At 40.4% G+C, this 8,087-nt stretch overlaps 1 protein-coding gene across 4 annotated transcripts in view; it reads right to left on the bottom strand.

The window, feature by feature from the left end:
- FOXP1 (forkhead box P1) overlaps window positions 1–7,849 on the bottom strand; it is a 512,105-nt gene extending 504,256 nt beyond the window's left edge. For all 4 annotated transcript variants that reach the window (XM_040492170.1, XM_040492176.1, XM_040492172.1 and 1 more), the window contains exon 1: window positions 7,721–7,849. The gene's annotated coding sequence lies outside the window, so the exon portion shown is untranslated. The remainder of the gene's footprint in view (window positions 1–7,720) is intronic.
- Between the last annotated feature and the right edge of the window lie 238 nt (window positions 7,850–8,087).

The raw sequence follows: 8,087 nt of genomic DNA, 5'->3' as shown, positions 1-8,087 counted from the left end.
AAAAAAAAAATTAAAAAAAAAAAAAAAAGAAGTAGAGGAAAGAGTATGAGCCCCAGATAGCCATCACCCAGATTCCAGAATATCAAGATGCTGCACCATTTGTTCACTCCTGAAGACTTGTGAAGGAAATCACACATGACAAGCCATTTCACCCTACACAATCCAGTGGGCGCCTCTTGAAAAGTACGGAGAGAGGAATCCTTTCAATAATAACTGAATGCAGGTGTCGTGAAAAAAAAAAAACAAGTCCACAGAGCATCCTGGGAGCTAGCGTGCTGGCCATCTAGCCGGCATGTCCATCCTGGAAGGGCAGGCATCCCTGTAGGCCACAGACAAAGGGCCTAAGTAACCTGTCAAGGCAGCAACACTTGACCTTTCCAGTGCCTGGCTCTCGCCCTGGGCACAAAATTCCAGCAGCCAAGGTTCTGCCTTCCCGCACCCATTCTCAGGAGGAACTGGACTGCTGCTCCTATGTAGCCTGTTCATATCGAATCAAGGGAAAAAACTCACTTCCTCCAACGTAAGGGACCCCACGAGCTGCCACTACCAGGAGCATCTTTACTTAGGAGAGAACTCAAGGAGGCACATAACACTGAGCCTACCCGCATGATTCTGGGAGATTTTAGACTGAGGAAAAGGCCAGTAGGTAAGGAATATTTCTGAAAAAAAAAAATTTGGAAGAAGCTATTTCCTTTTATATCACTGGTTCTATAAAAATCCTGTTTGTATATTAAGCTGCAGTTTTAAATGAGTTGGATTCCAATTTCTTCCACAAAGACAACTACAAGCCACAAAATCTTCCCTGCCTGAATCAAATAAAAGGGCCTTGAGGAACCACAGAATCTATTCAGAGACGAAGAGGCAGCAGGCCCTTGTGGTGAAGACACAGGCTTGGGAAGTGGCACAACTTAAGGTAAACCTCACTTACAAAACTTGCTCTGTGATCCGGAGCAGGTGACCGACCTAGGCACAGGGTTTCTGTCTTCTCAACAAGAAAACCGAAAATGGTAACATCCAGAAGATGGTGATGCTGTTTGAACGAAGTAACTCATGCAATATCCAAACCACGCTAGAACAACTAACGCCCCATGAATGGCTGCTGTAATTCTTTGTCGCGAACATTAATAAATCTCGCGGAACACAAGGAGGCACGAACGAGATTTCGTCTCAGGACCTATTCCAATCAAGTGGTTGGGGATGCACGGAACAGTGTGCACCGAAAACCCAAGCATCGCCATCAGAACAGACCAGGATGGGCCCCACTGATGTTGTCATCCTTGATTAAGGCCGACCGTACTCCCCCATCAACACGCGACAAGAGGTTAACAACTCACATGTTCATCTATAATCACTTTCCAGAACTCTGCTTACTAGGACCAAGACCACACAAATAATCAAACAATATGCTGCGATGAAATTAAAATGTACATTAACTAAATGGTGCTTAAATGCACTAATTGCTCATTTTTCTTTAAGAAGGAATTAAAACGATGGCAATTCTCAACAGGGCACCTCAGCAGCCTGCACTGCATAGAGACTAAGTGGAAATTTCCTTCTTTCAGTCTCTGTGCGTTACTTGAACCAAGTTAACAGAAAATAGATTATTGTTGAAAAACAACACGCAGTGTAATTTTAGTTCCTAGAATTTTACATCACAGAAGATATCATTTGAAATATAATAGTTGAATGCCTTCCTCCCTGGTACAGCCTGCTTCAGGGTATTGATAAAAACCAAGATTAATATGCAAAAGGAAACTGCAAGGCACTTGCCCTGCACCGGTCAGCACCTGGTACATGTGTGTGCTCCTCCCTTTGAGAAAGAAACTGCACTTGGAGAGTGAGAGTCTGGGTTTCACTCTTACCCCACCACTTCCTTCTAGGTTTGAGCCTCAGTTGATGCACAGGTAACAAGAGGGTGAGAATGGTCTCTTTTGTATCTTTTCCAAAGCTCAAGAATGAAAAAAAAAAAAAAAAAAAAACAACTACAAAACTATAATGTTTCACATAGTTAACAACAAAACCAGATGAAAGGTAGAAAAACAAATACTTCACATCACACAGTTGTGGCAGACACGTGCCAAAAGCCCAACTGTTACACAACCAGATAACTGCTAAAACTGTGGTGTGTGAGATTTTCTCATTAATATAACAAGCATACAGTGTTTAACCGCTGGATGCCAGATATTAGAGTAAGTACTGGGTAAACAAAGGAAAACCATAAAGACTGGTCCAAAGCCACCGGATTGACATTATTTTGCTGATACTCATGCCAGTGGTCAATGTATAAGCGTGCCTCTAGGAATTCAGGTGGAGAAACTCTGAGGTCTAATCGGCACTCATCAGAAGGGAGAATGTGATCAATTAGTGATGTCTGTCAAGAACACAGGAAGGGGCAGTGGTAGGGGAAATGTAAGATCCAAAGTGTGTCAAGAATGTTCACCACCTTTGATTTAGGCAAGGGTTTGATGCTTTTGTGTAGATGTCATGTGAGCAAAAGCCTGCCCAGTCCATTAAAAGTTTACTCTAGAGTGAATTTGTATGTCCAGAAAAATGTGTGTATAATCCCATAAGGGGCTTAGAGAGGAATGGAAAAATCTCTGCAATATAAATGCAGATTACCTTTATTACAAAATTGGATCATATTCTCATTCCTAGACTAATTTCCTATATCATAAAACCTATATTCAATTTTATAAATAGCATACACTAAGAATCATAAATTCAGTTAATGCAGAAATTTAACAGATTTTTTTTTAATAATAGTGAGAAAAGGCTGTTTTCGAGCAAGGATCTGAAAGGACAGAAAGGACCCTTTCTTTGAAGATATGTTTTTTCCCTCTGCCTCTACCTCCTTGGGGACATAACTAGAGAAGAAATAAATTTCACAGCTAATATATATGAAGTAACATGTTTAACATTATCCAATGAATTTATATCTACCTACACCATATAAATTTATCTCACATAAACTGTCACCTCCAACAGAATTCATTAAAACAATGTTATAGCTTCTGAATTAAATGCAACCTTCTAATTGGAATTTCATCTTACAATAGTAGTGGATTTTCTTTTTTAATTGACAAAGGGAATAATTCATTAGTTTGTCTTACAGTTCTGTCTGAAAAACTGAAAAGTAAATTTGACACAGGTGTTGGCTGGCCACTGCTGTGAAGTACGGAGAGATGGGGGTGGGATGGGGACTGGACGTTCCTTCATCAACCTCAGAACTCGTTGTGCTGCTTATGGGCAGGGAAAGGATGGACACTCTCGCTCTCACCATCCTGAATGACTACACTACTAATATATTCCATGACCTCCACGTAAATGTCATGTTAATTTCTGATCTTCATCAAGCCAGACAATGGTTTCCACCTTGGCCCCTAGCCAATTAGCTGTGTGGAAAATATTCAGCCAATTACATTACCTCTATTAGGTTAGCGACTGGAGAGAAAGGCAAAATAAACACCTCGAAAATACTTCGGAGATAAAATGTAAGTTGACACTGTCTTCGCATGCTGGAGCCCAAGTTATACAATCTGATAGGCAGCTGCCAGCACTCATAACTGCTTATTAAATCTAGCCACTCTTTATGTCGTGAGTGAAGATCTGTATTTTTACCAATATTAGGTTCATTGTGTTATGAAAGAGACCAAAATACTTAAGATCATTCGCTCCAGCTTATAAAACATATTATGTAGTTTATTAAATTGCTAAAATTACTTTTCAAACTCAAAATTTCAGGGCCTGGAAGTTTAAACACAACAAAGTGGCTTTGCCCACTGACAGGTTCCAGCACAACGCGGCTCAGAAGGGGAGCCCATCAGACAGCTTTCCTGTCCCAAAACACCTGCTACCTGCCCCCACCTCTTCCTGGAAGCTGCACCACCACCACCACCGCACCCCAAAACCGATGAAAAAAATACACATTCTCAAGTTTTATACAAAAGCAAGGAACTCCCAGCCAAAACATAGCCCATTCTCAAGTCTTAAGTGAGAAGAATTATTTCCCGTGTTTTTCCTTCATCCAAATAGCTTATAACTAGGAATGTCATTATGAGAGAGATCAAATAAGCAACTGTAGGCAAGTAAGGAAAAACAACTGGCGGCAGAACAATGTCACCTAGTGCTACATTCTTACACCAGATCCCCCAGCAAAACACAATTTACTACTAGAGAGTGGGCAATGCCAAGGCACAGGCTGAATAACAAGCCAGCAATTCACCACCTCTACTCAACTCTTCTCAGGAAAACTCTATGCAAATCCAGACTGTTATTATCACATTTATTAATAACACTGTGGCTAACTGCCTATTAAATATGCAGCAGACTGAGCCACTCTTCACTCGTGGAGTCTCGTGATGTGCCTCAGATAGGTATCCATATCAACTTCAGCTTCACGCCAGAGAAACAGGAGCCAACTCGTTCCCTGCTGGTGAATGGTGGCATTAAAGAACTACATCACAAAGAGAGACCTCAAGCACTCAGCGTTCCTTTTCTCTATCTTGCACCTAAGGTAATGTATTATGCAGGCATGGTTATCACCGGCATAACATGAGTACACTGCCCATTTTGTTACCTTAAACGTTTGCTGTAATGATCTCTTTGCACAAACCTTTTCTCAGATGGTTTCACTGCCTTGCATGTGAGTAGCAATTTGTTGTTCTGGCTGCCTATGCCTGTGACTGTGACCCTGTTCTACCATGAGGACATTTACCATGAAACACTGCACTCAGAACTGGAGTTTATTTTGAGCCTAAAGACTCCAAATTATGAGCAGTTAACAATGAATTGTGCTTCTTTTGGTTACTCAATAAATTGTAATGTCCTAAAAAGCCACAGGACAGTGGATACATTTTTGACAGTGAAAGGACTATCAGATACAGAGTGCCTGCAAAGCCAGGTTACTGCATCACGGAGGAAAAGAATTAGTCTTTTGGAAAACCTTGGAGGTGGGCTTTGACAAAGAATAGAAGGACAGAAAATCGGAACACGTGCCCCAGCTCATCAGATTTCAGGTACTTCTATTTTCTACTAAAAACACAGTGAAGGGCACTTTATCACAATCTGATAAATATAAAGCACTTCCTTAATAAAAAAAAAAAAACTGGTATTCAATTTTATCAATTCAGAAGAGAGATCATTTTCATTATAGTTCTTCAGAATGATTTTTCAAATACCAGGTCTCACCCAATGAAATTAATCAATAAAATGAACCCAGTCTTCAATCCATTCATGTGGTTTTGTTTAATTTCATACATCAATTTTATGATAGTGAGATTGAGTCACTTTCCCAATACTGACGACAGAGATGACAGGTATTCTCAAACCTGAGTTTGTTACTATTTCAGTGCCTTCAGAATTCCAACCACTTCTATGAATTCTCATGTGTGTATGAGACAGACCCCGGCTTTGGTCTCAACTCTACCTGGATCCTAAAAGATACAATTTTTCATAATGCATGCTATCTGCTCACTAGTCTGCAGACCATCCACAGAAGTCTATCATAGCTATTTAGCAGTGGAAAGCCCTCAGAGGAACTTCATAGGTGAGAAATCAAAGGACTTCCCCAAGACCACCCAGGAAGATGATGGAGGACCTTTATCTGCTCTAAATTCCATGACTCCACTAACCATTTCTCCTCACTGTGGACACTCTTGCCTTATGTGTTCCCATTTACAGTTGGCCTTATTTCTTGCCAATTAAAGAAGGAATGTCAGGAAGGTAAAAGACTGTTTTTCCTCAATCTGAAACTCCAGCAGAATACAGTACCAAACTAGCCTACGTGGAAGTGAATTTTAGAGCTCCCAGGCTCTTTGAGGATCACCTGGTCAATAATAATTGCCTTAGTTACTTCATTAGGGCTTTTTTTTTTAATCGGTGAACTGAGAAGGAGGTCACATTGATCTCTAACTGTAAAATCTTTTACTATCTGTCCCAAATAACTAAATGTATAACAATGTCTTAAGGAGACACTTGTCAGAGAAATTTTACTCAACTGGCTAGATGTCTCAACCTCTATACCAGAGATAGACAAGAAAAAAATCACTGAGGACAAAAATCGTTGAGGACAAAAGGAAGTAGGCTCCAGTTCTGACCAAGCCCAGGGATTTAGACAGCTCAATTAGACTCTAAGGGCTTCAGCTATTCCATCTATAAAATGAGGGCTTTTTGGGGCACCTGGGTGGCTCAGTCGGTTGAACATGTGACTTTGGCTCAGGTCATGATCTCACAGTTCCTGAGTTTGAGCTCCGCGTCGGGCTCTGTGCTGACAGCTTGGAGCCTGCAGCCTGCTTTGGATTCTGTGTCTCCCTCTGTCTCTGCCCCTCCCCTCCTCGTGCTCTCTCTCTCTCCCTCTCTCAAAAATAAACAAGCATTAAAAATTAATGTTAAATGAGGGCATTTAAATTGACATCTTCTAAGGCCTTGGTAGCACTGCCAAATAGGATGCTCTAACCTATGTGCTTTATTTTAAATGTAGAAAATCAGGGGTACCTGGGTGGCTCAATCAGGTAAGCGTATAACTCTTGATTTAGGTTCAGGTCATGGTCTCATGTTTGTGGAATCGAGCCCCACTTCAGGCTATGCACTGATCATGGGAACTGCTTGCCATTCCTTTCTCTTTGCCTCTCCCCCCTCTCAAAACTAAATAAATAAACTTAAAAATAAATAAGTAAGTAAGTAAGTAAATATAGAAAGTCACAATAGAGACTAACCTGTCCCATATCAGATAACTATTAGGTCTCCCAATTTCCAATAAAATTCTCTTTCTCCTTCACTACACTTCCCTCCATTAAAAAGAACCTGTTTCAAACACAGTCACACTAAGACAAACAAGATGGAGTTTACACCAATGGTTCTTATCACTAAATCACTGAATACAAAACTTGAGATGAGATGGTTCCCCATAAAGGTGACCTCTTCCTATGACAAAGCTACCAGTGAATGATGTCAGTTGTTATCCACAACACCTGGCCTCAACCAATTATTTTCTCTGTAAAGGCAAGTCACAATTGTTCCTTCGTTACTATAAAAGAGCCACTGGTTGCTCAGGAACATGGTACAGTCCATCAAATACAGAAAAAACATATAAGAGGAAACGATCATCATGTCTCTTCTGACCTCCCTTAAAAACTACAATTAGTATCTTAGTGAGGTGAACAATGATTGAAAAAAATGCTCATCTTTCTGAATATCTTTGAGAGTCCAGTATCTTTCTTAAGAGCCCTTAGCATGTGGAAAGCTTGGGATGAGACCTTCCTAATGAACAAATCAGCCTTAAATTTCCTCTAAAACCCAAGATGAGGTCATTATACTTTTATACCACGGTGGCTCCTTTTTTTGCTGAGTTATGATAGGACCAAAAAAGTAATTATTCTTTTAATTATGCATGTGGTTCATAATTTAGATAGCCCACCCTTCACAGTATGAACACACACACACACACACACACACACACACACACACACACACACAAGTTCTCCTGTGTCCTGTTATGACTTTGATAAATCCTCAGATCACTGCAGGGGTTATTCAAGAGGGCTACAGCAGAAAAAAATATCAGAGTTGCTCCCTTCTTTCAAAATGAGAATCTCTCACCCTCAGTATGCAATTGTTATGATGAACTTAGGACTTCTATCAATTTCCTGCACTGTGTGTGACCCCTGCGGCCACTTTTTTGTCTTGTGAATTTTCACACAAATAATCATAAAAGTTCACTTACCCTTTCGGCCAGCAAGCATCACATCCACCCGTTCATGGTTGGCAGCAAATCAGAGAAGGGCTGGAAGCCTTCACCATTGCCCAAATGTTCCGTCTGGAAACTGGAATTGTCAGCAAAAGGTCCTGGGACACTGCAATACAAAAATATTTTTTACACATAACTAAGATGTAGCTTCTAAAACCACCACTTCCTTAAACTTAAAAACAGCAAGGCAGACATAGAATCTAGAGGTAGGGGAAAACACCTTTAAAATGAGGGTAGATCAATATATCAAATGTGATGTTGTAAAATATGAACCGGAAATACTGTTGTGAAAGATACATTTACCCATTACTTCAACACATACACTGAAATGTTTTGTTTATCC

Source organism: Herpailurus yagouaroundi, unplaced genomic scaffold (genome assembly GCF_014898765.1).
Source record: "Herpailurus yagouaroundi ecotype Mexico unplaced genomic scaffold, PumYag 183, whole genome shotgun sequence".
NCBI lineage: Eukaryota > Metazoa > Chordata > Mammalia > Carnivora > Felidae > Herpailurus > Herpailurus yagouaroundi.
Note: the sequence above shows the minus strand (reverse complement) of the source record. Positions and strands in the feature narration are given on the sequence as shown.